This window comes from Bison bison, unplaced genomic scaffold, assembly GCF_000754665.1.
Source record: "Bison bison bison isolate TAMUID 2011002044 unplaced genomic scaffold, Bison_UMD1.0 scf7180017864267, whole genome shotgun sequence".
NCBI classification, from domain to species: domain Eukaryota; kingdom Metazoa; phylum Chordata; class Mammalia; order Artiodactyla; family Bovidae; genus Bison; species Bison bison.
In genome coordinates this window covers 2,573,110-2,588,112 of record NW_011494839.1, presented here as the reverse complement: position 1 = coordinate 2,588,112, position 15,003 = coordinate 2,573,110, and the positions used below count along the sequence as shown (strand labels likewise).

The following is a 15,003-nucleotide window of genomic DNA, read 5'->3' as shown; positions in this document are numbered from 1 at the left end:
ATCTTTTTTGTATAGTTCTCTCTTGCCATCTCTTCTTATCTTCTGTTTCTGTTAGGTCCATCCCATTTCTGTCCTTTATTGTGCCCATCTTTGCATGAAATGTTCCCTTGATATCTCTAATTTTCTTGAAGAGATCTCTAGTCTTTCCCATTCTATTGTTTTCCTCTATTTCTTTGCATTGATCACTGAGGAAGGCTTTCTTATCTCTCCTTGCTATTCTTTGGAACTCTGTATTCAAATGGGTATATCTTTCTTTTCTCCTTTGCCTTTAGCTTCTCTTCTTTTCTCCGCTATCTGTAAGGCCTCCTCAGACAACCATTTTGCCTTTTCACATTTCTTTTTCTTGGGGATGGTCTTGATCACTGCCTCATATACAATTTCTGGCACCCTACCGGACTTATTTTGAACTACCAGACTGGCTCAAAACTGGGAAAGGCGTATGTCAAGGCTGTATATTGTCACCCTGCTGATTTTACTTATATGCAGAGCACATCATGAGCAATGCCAGGCTGGATGAAGCACAAGTGGCAATCAAGTCTAGATTTGTCACAGCTTTTCTTCCAAGGGGCAAGCATCTTTTAATTTCATGGCTGCAGTCACCATCTGCAGAGATTTTGGAGCCCCCCAAAATAAAGTCTCCAACTGTTTCCATTGTTTCCCCATCTGTTTGCCATGAAGTGATGGATGCCATGATCTTCGTTTTCTGAATGTTGAGTTTTAAGCCAGTTTTTTCACTATCTTCTTTCACTTTCATCAAGAGGCTCTTTAGTTCCTCTTTGCTTTCTGTCATTAGGGTGGTATCATCTGCATATCTGAGGTTGTTGATAATTCTCCTGGCAACCTTGATTCCAGCCTGTGCTTCATCCAGCCCGGCATTTTGCGTGATGTGCTCTGCATATAAGTTAAATAAGTAGGGTGACAATATATAGCCTTGACGTACTTCTTTCCCAGTTTCAAACCAGTCTGGTAGTTCAAAATCAATCTGGTAGGGTGCCAGAAATTCCACCTGTTCTGCTCTACTTAAGAACTGCGTGCCTGAATGGCCCTCAAATTCCTCTGCAGTTTTAAGAGTTCAAGAAGTTGCATCAGATTGCTGGCAGAGCACTCAGACAGAAACACGGGTCAGGAGGGAGAGGGAAGAGACAAGACAGGATGTGCTGTCAAATATGCTGAAGCGCCAGGTGTGGAGGTGTGGAGGGTCTGGCCCCAGGACCAGGAATTCAATCCATGCCTCTACCCTGTGACTCATCTGAGCTCTTCCCATAACACTGTAGTGGAAAGTTATAGAGATCACAAGGTTCTAGGGAGCCCTGCTAGTGCATCACTTTGGGGACCCCAGGTTTTTATATTAATGCCCAAGAGGGTGGGATTTATAGAGAAAGAAAGCACTATTCATTTGTCTGCCTTCAGCTGCAGGGACAAGAAAGCAAAAATATAAGTTATTCACCTAGAAAACTGAATGGTTTCAGGGTAGAAAACTTCAAACATGAATAAATTCAGTAGTTTGACCCTCCCAGTCAAAAGCTAGCCTCTTTCTTTCTCCCTTGGGTCTGACTTCATTCTCAGGCTGACCCCATGCCCAGGCATACCTCCTATCTCTTTCTAAGAGGAGAAAGAGCTTATTTCTCAGTAATCCCAACAAAGATCTCAGGACTGGCTCTGTTTGGACTGATTTAGTCATATGTCTTGTTGTTCTTTAGTTGTTTAGTCGCTAAGTCAGGTCTGACTCTTTTGTAACGCCATAGACCATAACCTACCAGGCTCCTCTGTTCCCAGCATTTTCCAGGCAAGAATACTGGAGTGGGTTGCCATTCCCTTCTCCAGGGGATCTTCCCAACCTAGGGACTAAACCCACGTCTCATGCATGTGGATTCATGCATTGCAGGTCAATCCATTGCAGGTGGATTCTTTACCACTGAGCCACTGTGGATATAATTTTATATATATATATATATATATGGATTCATCAATATATATACACTGTGTATTGATCTGACATTGCAGATGACATATCACTCATAATTTGGGGGGTTGTAATGGTTACAATGTTAAACTGTAGCCACTCATTCCTTGTAACATTTATAACTAACAATCATATAGCATTTACCTGTCTCAAGCCTTGTTCTGAATATTTTGCTGATGTTAGCTCATTTAATTCTCACAGCAATTCTATGAGATACTGCAGAGCTCCCCAAGAGATGATCTTCTTACCTCAACCAAACTCTCCAACTCACGAAGTGACAATGGCCCATCAATGTATACAGGAGAGGAACCAAAGCTCACCAGCTGGGCGCTTCAGACACTTCTCTTCCAGGGCAGTTCTTGAAACAGTTCAACAACCTGGGGGCAGGAAAGAGTCCCACGTGGGTTCAGTGTAAGATCTGCTTGTCTTGGAAGCCTCATTCTTCACCACAGCCAATACCTCTGGCAGGGCTTTCCCCTTTAGAGCGGTTTTAAGTTTCAGAAGGAAATGGCAACCCACTCCAGTTTTCTTGCCTGGAGAATCCCAGGGACGGGGGAGCCTGGTGGGCTGCCATCTATGGGGTCGCACAGAGTCCGACACGACTGAAGTGACTTAGCAGCAGTAGCAGTAAGTTTCAGAAAAATTGAGAGGAAAGTACAGAGTTCACATATACTCAGTCCTATATACACATAGGTAGGTAGGTAGGTAGGTTTAGTCCCTAAGTCGTGTCCAATTCTCACAACCCCTTGGACTGTAGCCTGCCAGGCTCATGTGTCCATGGGATTTCCCAAGCAAGAATACTGGAATGGGTTGCCATTTCCTCCTAAACCTGGGTCTCCTGCATTGCAGGCAGACTATACCAGCAGAGCCACGAAGGAACCCCATACGTACATAGTTTCCCTTACTGTTAACATCTGACATTAGTGTGGTCCATTCATTACACTTGATAAATAAATGAAGACACACTGTTATTAACTAAAGTCCTAGTATATTATCAGGGTTCACTCTGGGAGTACATTCGTTGGTTTTGACAAGTGCATACTATCATACATCCATCATGGTAACCTCATACAGAGTAGTTTAACTATCTTAAAACCCCATGTATTCCACTTCTTCATCCTTCCTTCTTCCACTGATATTTTCATTCTCTCCATTTTGCCTTTTCCATAGTGTCATGTAGTTGCAATCAGATAATATGTAGCCTTTTCAGTCTTCTTTCATTTAGCAATATGCTTTGACCATCCCCCAATGTCTTTACCTGGTTTAATAGCTCATTTCTTTTTATTGCGGAGTAACATTCCAAGCATGGATATACCACAGTCTGTCTACCCATTCACCTACTGAAGCATTTGGTTGTTTCCAAGTTTTGGCAGTTATGAATAAGATGTATAGGTTTTTGGGTGGGCCTAAGCATTCAGCTCATTTTAGTAAATACCAAGGAGCATGATTCCTGGATCATATCTCCTATAGGATTTTTATAGACAGAACTACAAGGATCCTGAAAAGTATAAGCCTAGTTTTAAGGGTCACCATACTCAGGGAAGCCCAGAGTTTGGCATGCCCATAAATGCCCATCAGACATTCATAGATTTTTTTCTACTTCATCCCAGTCCGGATGCAATTTACCATTCAGGGTTCATTGCTACCATGAAGAACAATGTCTAATAACACAGTTGACATTTCTACTTTCTTCGGTTGGATAGTCAACTAATGTTTAAGTCTCATAGAGGGATAATAGGTTTTGTTAAACCCTTTGCTCACAGCTATGTATTTTTATTTCCTCCACTTTTCAAATGAAGAAACCGAGGCACAGAGAGTATCCAAGATCACATAGTTGACAAAAAGTGAAACCAAGAATTAGACGGAGGCATTTGACCCCAGAGCCTGTGCTCATAAACATTGAGTTATACTGCCTCAAGCATTACTTGTCTTTCTTATAAATGGAGGTAGTGTTTATGTAAATAAGTCATGGGTTAATACCCCTAGAATATTAGATTATGAGCCTGTGACCATGAAAGTTGCCGTCATGCTGATTTTATCTAAAGAACTCTCTATCCCTGTGCTCCGGGGGAAATTTTTTTCAAAGCCTCTCATTTTCAGAGGGTGGGGAAGTCCCCAGGGTTTCTGGGGACTCTCACCCACTTAAGGCCTCCAGATCTCCTCTGACTCAGGCCCCAGCATTAGAACCCTTTGTCTCTATTTCATTTCCCACAAAAACCATGATGCAGAATTTGGCTACTTTACTGGTTTTCATAAGAAATGCCATCACCTCGAGCTTTAGTGATTTTGTAAAATTTCCTGAAGGTGTGTGAGGTCACCGAGTCACCTTGCTTAGTTCATCGTATTCCAGAAAACATGACTTTTGCTCAAGTTCATTTCCCTTCTCTTCCTTTCCCTCCCTTCTCCCTCTGCCTCACCTCAATTGCAAATAGATCTCTTTTGACTCTTCTTTCCCCAGAAGACTTCAAAGCACCTATATCCTCCCGGGGAAGTACTGCTTTTTCTTTACAGGCTTCCCAGGACTGTATCCATAAGAAAGGGTACATTTGTTATATAATAATTTTTCCCATCTCACTATATTACAATCGAGTTAGCTGATTAGCAGTCCATTTGTATAGGGCTTCAGTGACTCTATTTGATAACAATGATACAATGACCAAAACATCTGGAGCAGAAGAGAAAGCTAAAGCAAAGGAGAAGAGGAAAGATACCCATTTGAATACAGAGTTCCAAAGAATAGCAAGGAGAGATAAGAAAGCCTTCCTCAGTGATCAATGCAAAGAAATAGAGGAAAACAATAGAATGGGAAAGACTAGAGATCTCTTCAAGAAAATTAGAGATATCAAGGGAACATTTCATGCAAAGATGGGCACAATAAAGGACAGAAATGGGATGGACCTTACAGAAACAGAAGATAAGAAGAGATGGCAAGAGAGAACTATACAAAAAAGATCTTCAAAACCCAGATAACCACGATGGTGTGATCACTCACCTAGAGCCAGACATCCTGGAATGCGAAGTCAAGTGGACCTTAGGAAGCATCACTACGAACAAAGCTAGTGGAGGTGATGGAATTCCAGTTGAGCTATTTCAAGTTCTAAAGATGATGCCGTGAAAGTGCTGCACTCAATATGTCAGCAAATTTGGAAAACTCAGCAGTGGCCACAGGACCAGAAAAGGTCGTTTTCATTCCAATCCAAAAAAAGGCAATGCCAAAGAATGTTTAAACTACTGCATAGTTTCATTCATCTCACATGCTAGCAAAATAATGCTCAAAATTCTCCAAGCCAGGCTTCAACAGTATGTGAACTGTGAAGTTTCAGATGTTCAAGATGGATTTAGAAAAAGCAGAGGAACCAGAGATCAAATTGCCAACATCTGCTGGATCATGGAAAAAGCAAGAGAGTTCCAGAAAAACATCTACTTCTGCTTTATTGACTACGTCAAAGCCTTTGACTGTGTGGATCACAATAAACTGTGGAAAATTCTTAAAGAGATGGGAATACCAGACCACCTGATGTGCCTCCTGAGAAATCTGCATGCACCTCAAGAAGCAACAGTTAGAACTGGACATGGAACAACAGACTGGTTCCAAATTGGGAAACAGTACATCGAGGCTGTATATTGTCACCCTGCTTATTTAACTTATATGCAGAGTACATCATGCGAAATGCTGGGTTGGATGAAACACAAGCTGGAATCAAGATTGCTGGGAGAAATATCAATAACCTTGTATATGCAGATGATACCACCCTTATGGCAGAAAGTGAAGAGGAACTAAAGAGCCTCTTGATGAAAGTGAAAGAGGAGAGTGAAAAAGTTGGCTTAAACTTAACATCCAGAAAACTCAGATCATGGTATATGTGTATATGTATATGTATAGTTGATTCACTTTGCTGTACAGTAGAAACAAACACAATTTTGTAAAGCAACTATAAGTGTTAGTCGCTCAGTTGTGTCTGACTCTTTGCAACCCCATGGATTATATCCTGCCAGGCTTCTCCAACCATGGGATTTCCCAGGCAGGAATACTAGAGCGAGTAGCCATTTCCTTCTCCAGGAGATCTTCCTGACCCAGGGATCAAACCCAGGTTTCCTGCATCACAGGCAGATTCTTTACTATCTGAGCTGCCAGAGAAGCCCCTAAAGCAACTATATTCCTATAAAAATTAATTTAAAAAATAAAGCATTATCACAAATTGTGAAATGTTCTTTGAATGAAAAGTGCAGGAGGCAGAGACAGAATAATAGGGGAGGGTGACCATTCAGGGAAGGCCTTTCTGAGGAGGTGATGTGAATTAGGTAAAAAAAGAAAATGAGAAGACAGTAATCATGTAAGCAGCTGAAGGAAGGGAGAATGTTACAGACAGAAAGAACAGCATATGTAAACTCCCTGGTGGAGGTATGTTGAAGAAACAGAAAGAAAATCAGAGTTGCTGATGGATAGTGAGCAAGGGGCAGAAGAATAACAGACAAGAAGTGAGATATGGTTAGTGGCAGGAGGGAAGGCTGTAGAGAGCTTGCATATAATTCTATATGAAATAATGAAGCCACTGAAATGGGAGAATAACATGAAATGATTGAAATTCCAAGTCATCCTTGTTTCAAAGTGCATGGAGAATAGATCATAGGACACAAGAGAAAGTGGGGTTTCTCCATCCTCTTGGTGGTTGAATCAACATGACTTCCTGTTGGATTCTATCTGAGAAGTGAGCAAAAGGGGAAGCAAGTATGACTTAGATTTCTCGATTGAAAGTCTTAATGACACCATCATGGGGAAATCTGAGGGGAGAACGCACTTGAGAGAAAGAGCAGAAATGCATTCAGGTTTTGGAATTAAGTTTCAGCTGTGTGTGAGACAGACAGAAGGGGAAGTCCAGTGGGAAGCCAGAAGACACACCTGGAACCTGGATGGGGAAGTTTGATCTGGCGGAAGGGATATGGGAGTTATCAACATACAGATGGCATTTAAAGCTGTGGGATACATAGAAATATATTTCATTTCTATACACTAATAACAAAAGATCAGACAGAGAAATTAAAGAAATGTTCTGCTTTACCATTCCATCAAAAATAATAAAATACCTAGGAATAACCTACCTGAGGAAGCAAGAGATTTGTACTCCAAAAACTACAAGATGCTGGTGAAAGAAAGCAAAGATGACATAAACAGATGGAAAGATATACCATGTTCTTGGACTGGAAGAATCAATATTGTCAAAATGAGTATACTACCCAAGACAATCTACAGATTTGATGAAATCCCTATCAAATTACCAATGGCATTTTCCACAGAATTAGAACAAAAAAAAAAGTCTTAAAATTTGTATGGAGACATAGGAGATCTCAAATGCCAAAGCAATCTCGAGGGGGGTAAAATGGAACTAGAGGAATCAGGCTCCCTGACTTTAGACTATACTGCAAATCTACAGTTATCAAAACAGTATGGTACTAGTACAAGAATAGAAATATAGATCAATGGAACAAGACACGAAGCCTAGAAATAAACCTATGCACCTATGGTCAATTAATCTACAAAAAAGGAGGCAAGAATATATAATGGAGAAAAGATAGTCTCATCGATAAATGGTGCTGGGAAAACTGGACAGCTACATGTAAAAAAATGAAATTAGAACATTCTTTAATACCTTACACAAAAATAAACTCAAAATGGATTAAAGAAAAATATAAGACTAGATCTATTAAAGTCTTAGAGGAAAAAATAGAGAGAAGACCCTTTGACATAAATCACAGCAATATCTTTTTTGATCCATCTCATAGAGTAACGGAAATAAAAACAAAAATTAACAAATAAAAATAAACAAAACAAACAAACCACAAACAAAACAAAAGGCAACCCACAGAATGGGAGAAAATATTTGCAAATGTTGAGACCAAAAAGGAGTTAATCTCCCAAATTTACAAGCAGCTGAATGGCTCAGTGGGTAAAGAATCCACCTGCAATGCAGGAGACACGGGTTCAATCCCTGGGTTAGGAAGATCCCCTGGAGAAGGAAATGGCAACGCACTCCAGTATTCTTGCCTGAAAAATCCCACAGACAGAGGAGCCTGGTGGGCTACAGTCCATGGGGCTGCAAAAAGTCCAACACAACTGAAGCAACTTAGCACACCTGTGGTTCAATACAAAAATCCCCAAATGAAAAACCCAATCAAAAACTGGGCAGAAGACCTAAAAACATATGTCTCAAAAGAAGAAATATAGATGGCAAGAGACACTTGAAAAGATGTCAGCATCACTAATTATTAGAGAAATGGAAATCAGAGCTACAATGAGATATCACCTCACACCAGTCAGAATGGCCATCATCAAGAGTTCTATTAACAATAGTAAATACTGGAGAGAGTGTGGGAAAAAAGGGAATTGTTAATCAACTATACTGCAATTTAAAATAAAAATAAATAAATAAATAAAACCATGGTAACAGGTGAGGTCCTCAGGAGCCTGTGGTAGGAAATTAGGAGAGAAGGGTCCTTGGCCCCAGCCCCTCCCCTCAAGTCTTCTTCATAGTTCCTAGTCCTTCCTTCTTTAGGCTCCTCCGTAAGCAAAAGATAGAGTGCCCCTCTTCCCTCTCACTAAGGAACCTAATGACCTCTGAACAACTGAGCCAGTCCTGGTCATCTTCTCAGAAAGCCTAGGCCTTAAGCCTGGCCCCACACTTCTGTCTTCTACTCTTTGAGATAAGTTTCTTCCCCAAGCTTCTCAGGTGGACAAATGATCTTCATGCTCAGAAAAGAAAAGAAGGAAGGAAGAAACCCCCAACAACACTGCTATCACTGCCCAGCTAAGCAATTGCACCAACTAACAAACTACAGCCTGAGCTCAGAAAGGAGATTACTTCACTGTCCAAGTCTCGAGGGATTGTCTGCTGTACTGCTATTGGTCTTGGGGTGAATCATGCTTCCAGACTGCTCTGCTGTGCTGAGGCAGTCAGTGTTTCAGGGTGTAGCATGGATCGCATGCAAGGCTGAAACAAAATACCTTGACTGGCTCAGGGCCAACCACAACCACCCTGGATAAGCGTCTGTTCCATTGAAAGTGGGTCATGAAGCTGACGTGCACCTGTAAAGACATCACATATCTTTCTGTGTGGTGTGTGAGCTTCAAAGAGTCCATTGTGTAATTATCTGCTCTCCTTACGGTGAAATGGTCAGCATCTTCTCTTATCTCTCTGTGGAAACTCCCTCCTCCCCGCAGACTCACCCTCTTGCCTTCTCCCACCAATAGCTCCCAGACTGAGCAGGGAATGAATTCCTGTTTCAGAAAGAGGCAAACGGGAAGTGTCCCGGTTGTGGCTGTGGATTAGGCGCAACACTGGGTTTCCTTTCAGCGTTCCGCACCTCAACGTTGTTGGTCTTGCCCTACCCCCTTCCTTCCTGTGCAACATCAAGCCACTCTGCAGCGCTTAAGGCTACTTCTTTCTGCCCTTCCTAATGGGTTCCTACCCTACCATCTCCCCTGACCAGTGGTTACCGTGCTGCTCAGATTAGTGGTCTGATTCACAGCTTTGTCACGAGTCTTTACTCATATGAGCGTCCAGGTCCCTGGCTCCTTATCAGGTTGCAGACCTGCTGTGCAGCCCAGGTCTACAACCTGGGCCTGCTTTTTGCTCTGCCAGCCCCAGCTTCCTGCCTGTCTTTCTGCTAAGCCACCAACCCTACAGTTCCTCAGCTGACATGCAATGCATGCATGCACACTGCTTTTTGTTTCATGACTGCTCTGAACTGGTGCATGCTGTTGTGCATCTTTATATGTTTCATGAAATTTTGGCTCACCAGTTATCTACTCCATCTACGACCGCTTCCTGCCAAGAGGGTCTACCTCCTGCAGCTTTGCCCTGGTGGTCAGCACGGATGTGCATTGCTGCACCTACGTGGGGTTGCCACTGCTTCTTAGAAGTATGTCTTACTCCTGTCCTAGGAATTCTGTTTCATGTTAGCTCATCATCCAGAGTTTCTTGGGAAATCTGCATGCAGCTAACATGTGCAAAGATTAGGCCAGGGTGGGACTAATAAACTGGTGGGTTCCAGCCTTCACTGATGCTTGGGTGAACATACAAATGAAGAATCAGGGCAAAGCTATGAATCAGATCACTAGTCTGAGCAGCACAGACTAGTTAAGATGTATCTGTATATCCCACTAAGTTTTAAATTTTACCACCAAAAAAACCATGAGTCAGAACTTGAAAAGTGTGTGACTTTCAAGACTTAAAAAGAACCTCAGGTCCCCATCTTTTGATGGGTAGGAGGCTAGACTCCAAGGAAGGCATATTCTCCAATACTCACTTAAGATGTGATCCAGGAGGATGTTAGACAGTCAAGTATATTCTCTGCTCCTGAGTAGGGGGCCCTTATACATTTATCTAGTGGGATTTAAGAGTTTTAAATGACTGCTGAATGTTTATCATACTTTCCCAAGCTTTAGTGCAGACAGAATATTAGGGCATAAAGAGAAAATACTAGAGCAACTGAGGGGTTGGGGGGTAGATACTGAGAATAAAGAGAATGAGAAATTATGGCTAAGAAATTAGATTCTCTTTGGGATTATTTAAGGAATACAATTTGGGATTACATTTAAGTATGTGGGTTGCTGGGTTATATCCCAGACTATAACCCCTTGCAGGTGCTGCTCTCAACAGTTGCAGAGAAACAGACCACACCGGGTGTCAGTCGTCATTAGGAGCCGCCATATTCATCCTCCACACATCAACCAGACTGATCCTCACAAACGTGAATGATGACTGCTATATCCCCACCCCCCGCCCGGCACTGAGATGCTCCAATGGCTTTAAAGATGTTTTTAAAAAATAACATTTATTTGGCTACATTCTCTCTTAGTTGTGGCATGCAAGATCTTTCACATTGGGGTGCATGGGCCAGTCCCATGGGCCAGGCTTGGTTGCCCCATGGAATATGGGATATCTTAGTTCTCTAAGACTTCCCTGTTAGCTCAGCTGATAAAGAATCCACTTGCAATGCAGGAGATTCCAGTTCAATTACTGTGTCAGGGAGATCCGCTGGAGAAGGGATAGGATACCCAGTCTAGTATTCTTGGGCTTCCCTTGTGGCTCAGCTGGTAAAGAATCCGCCTGCAATGCAGGAGACCTGAGTTCAATCCCTGGGTTGGGAAGATCCCTTTAGAAGGGAAAGGCTACGCACTCCAGTATTCAGGTCTGGAGGGTTGCAAAGAGTAGGACACAACAGAGCAACTTTCACTCAGTTCCCCAGCCAGGGTTTGAACCCAAGTCCCCTGCATTGCAAAGTGGATTCTTAACCACTGGGCCACCGGGGAAGTCTCTCCCTCTAAAGAGGTTAAATTTAAGCTCCTTTAATCTGGTATCCAAGGCTCTTCACCATGTGATCCCTATTGTCTTCTGCAGCCTCGTTTCTTGTCACTCACTTACTTTTGTTTATACTTCAGGAACACCAAAGTGTGAGTTTCTTGCTCATACCATGATGCTTCCCTTTATTCATACTTTCCTAGAATTCCCTCCTTCCTTTTTGCCTGGTTAACTCCTACCAACTACTTAAGACGATTCAAGTGCCATCTCAAAGAAGTCAGTGCTGTCTTCCAGGATGATTAAGTGTTCTTACTTGACTCACCCCAAGCCTTTGCATATCCATCATTAAACTTATCACTTGGCATTCAAATAATTTATTTATGTGTAGCTTTTGTCCTTCAGAGCTTGGCAGGTGCTCAGTAAGTGCTTCTTTAATAAATATTTCTGAAAGACAGAGCCAGTGACCACAGAGAATGTGCATGGGGCTCCTTCCCAGAGAGGTTAACAGAGGTTTAAGAAACGCTTCTTGAGTAAGTGGCAGGTGAACAGTTTGTTGCTGAAATAGCAGAATCTGACCACAATTTATAGTCCTTATCTGCATGGCAGTAATGCCAATAATGGGTCATAATTTATAGAACTTAGTTTTTACTTGATAGGTTACTGAAATTCTGATGGTATAAGCTAGTCCGCGTTTCCCTGCCAGCATATTAGAAAAGAGCGCTAAATGCCTGATCTTTTCCCATGGCTTGCTGACTTTGTAGCATGGAGTCAGAAGCAAGACAAAGAAACTAGAAGCCTATGCAGTAGTTCCTGTAGTGGAGAGAACTAGTTATGTGGTAATTGTGATAATGTCTTATCTGATTGTGCATCCACGGCTAAGGCCTTAATGGGCCTTGACACAGCTATAACATTTAGAGTATATTTGGGGGCTATATTATGAAATAACAGACACTTGGTAAGCAATTTTTTTTAATCAAATGTCAATATTATTAGACATCTGTGGCACTGTCTGCTGAGGAAACCACCTCTGCAGCTTCTTCTTATCTTATAACTTATATTGCCTCTTCCTTGTGACTACCTTGGAATCTTACTGTGTGTTTGTATGACCCCCTGATCATAGTGAAATGACTTATGAGTGGGCCAATTATAAAACTCAACTGAAGTTTAAAAACTAACGTATTTGATTGATACAGAGATTGTCACCTGATCTAAGATTGACAAGGAAAATCCAAGATTGTTGGGTTTGGTGAAAGAAAGGTTGAAAGCTGCAGCGTGTAAGACTTGGAAGATGAATGGAATCAATTTGCAAAGAGGAAAGAAATGTAAGATACAGCTCCTGGTAGATTTGAGGAAATCTTCCAACTACTCCTTTGAACCAACTATTCTTCCCACAGTTTTGTTTTTTCTTTGTCTTATTAAAAGTTTGCTCCATTTTCCTGTTGAATCAAGTATCAATACTATCTCCTGATTATAGTTAGAGTTTATGCCTGATAAACGTTAGCACGGTTAGCATCACTTTATCAACAACCAGATAATAAATCAGACTAGGTCTCAGTGGCTATGGTCCACATCAAGATTGTTAGGGTGATCAGGAACTCTTATTTGTTTGCTTTAGCTTTTAGTTCTTGGTTATATCTTCAAATATGAGAGAGCTCAGAGGCTCCTGCTGTCCCGGCAAAGGAATTAACAGCAAGCAGACTCCAGTTTTTTGGAATAATTACAAGTGAGTATCTTGACCAAATAAACCCTGTAGCCAGAAGAGTAGCTTCAGCTGTGCTGAGTTTTTCTGCAGGTCTGGCCATGCCAGCTGGTTCAGCGCACACCAATCCTCATTTTGTAATTGGAGCCCAGAAAAAAACACTGTGGGACCAGCTGGGTGGTTGTACAATGGCCTCAAGTTCTCAGACAGGAGGAACTCCCACTTCATCAAGGACCTGGTTGTAAGTGGCCTGCAGGCCCTGGATGCCGGCGGCTGACATTTCTATGGATGAGTGATCATGGGCAGCCTTGTGGGAGAGTGGCCACATGCTTGTTCCTAGCTGGCGGTGAAGGGTAGCTGGTCATTTCCCCCAGCCTCAATGCTTCATCAGAGAAGTCAATGGCACCCCACTCCAGTATTCTTGCCTAGAAAATCCCATGGACAGAGAAGCCTGGTAGGCTGCAGTCCATGGGGTCATGAAGAGTTGGACAACTGAGCAACTTCCCTTTCACTTTTCACTTCCATGCATTGGAGAAGGAAATGGCAACCCATTCCAGTGTTCTTGCCTGGAGAATCCCAGGGACGGGGGAGCCTGGTGGGCTGCCGTCTATGGGGTTGCACAGAATCGGACACGACTGAAGCAACTTAGCAACAGCAGCAGCAATGCTTCATGCCCTACTCTCTTAGGGGAGAGTAGGTTGCCCTTCCCACAGCTCAGCCTGCCCCTTGCCGACCACCCTTTAGTTTGTGCTCAGAGTTCTCAGTTTTATCATGCTTTCTTTGATGGAGTAAAGCAACAGATTCTCATTTTTGCTTATGCTCATTTGAATTACATTTCTGTCAAACATAGTCAGAAAAACGTGCAGGCACTAAGCTATGTACCAGTGACTTAAAGAGAAATATACTAAGGTCTTTATCTCCAAGAACCCATGTTCTAGTGAAACAGCATGTTTTAGGCCAATGATTACTTTTGTGGTCTTCCCTTGTGGCTCAGATGGCAAAGAATCTGCCTACCACACAGGAGACCCAGGTTTGATCACTGAGTTGTGAAGATCCCCTGGAGAAGGGAATGGCTACCCACTCCAGTAGTCTTGCCTGGAGAATTCCATAGACAGAGGAGCCTGGCAGGCTACACATTATATCTCATTTATTATTTTAGCAACTCTGTGAAATAGATATTATCATTGTAGTAGACTCCTGTTTTTCACAATAGATATATGGAGAGATCGTGGGAATCCCAAAGTTGAAAATATAGCAGAGAAGTAGACCTTGCATTATGTATCTTAAATTAACAAATGGAAGATTGAATTTGATGGTATACTCATTCATGTTATAGTATTGCAAGATGCAATCAAATTAAACACCCTTCTATTTTATTTATTCAAAACTTTTATTAAGAGCTACATTTTTTTTTATTGAATGTTTTTCTCTAAGAAAATAAATTTTAACCAAACCATGAAAATAACTGACATAACATTAAGGAGAAAACTAAGCTCTATTGAGTTGTATGCAGATGTCGATAAGTTGACTAGGTATAGCAGCCTCTGGATAAACATAATTTAAATGGATACCTCAGCCAAATGGCACAGTATTTTATGTCACGAACCTTCAGGATGATTCTAATATAAATGTAGCCATGAATCTTAAATTATGGAGTATTCATATCCTACTGTATTTATAAATGAGGAAACAGACAATCAGAGAAAGAAAGTGACACCAAGATAATAATACATCAGTTAAGGAGGCTAGACTTGGGCTTCAATCATATTGGTCTGTCTTCTGGTTCAGAATTCCCTGACCTGTTACAGTAAGGAGAGCAAAGATTCAGCTCTAAGGTGGGTTAAAGATGGTCACAAAGATGTTGGCACTTCTCCCACTGCAAGTGTCTCTTCCACTGGAACCTAGGTGGGCTCTGTGACTGCTTTAAAGGACAGAACATGGTGAAGATGACACTCTGACCATCTTGGGGCCCAGGCCTTAGGAAACTGATGGCTTCTGCTTTCTGTTGTTTGGAACACTCATTCATAGAAGCCATCCTCCAG

General features: G+C 42.0%; 1 pseudogene; it reads right to left on the bottom strand.

The window, feature by feature from the left end:
- Positions 1–12,860: 12,860 nt before the first annotated feature.
- Positions 12,861–13,241, bottom strand: LOC104994814 (annotated as a pseudogene).
- Between the last annotated feature and the right edge of the window lie 1,762 nt (positions 13,242–15,003).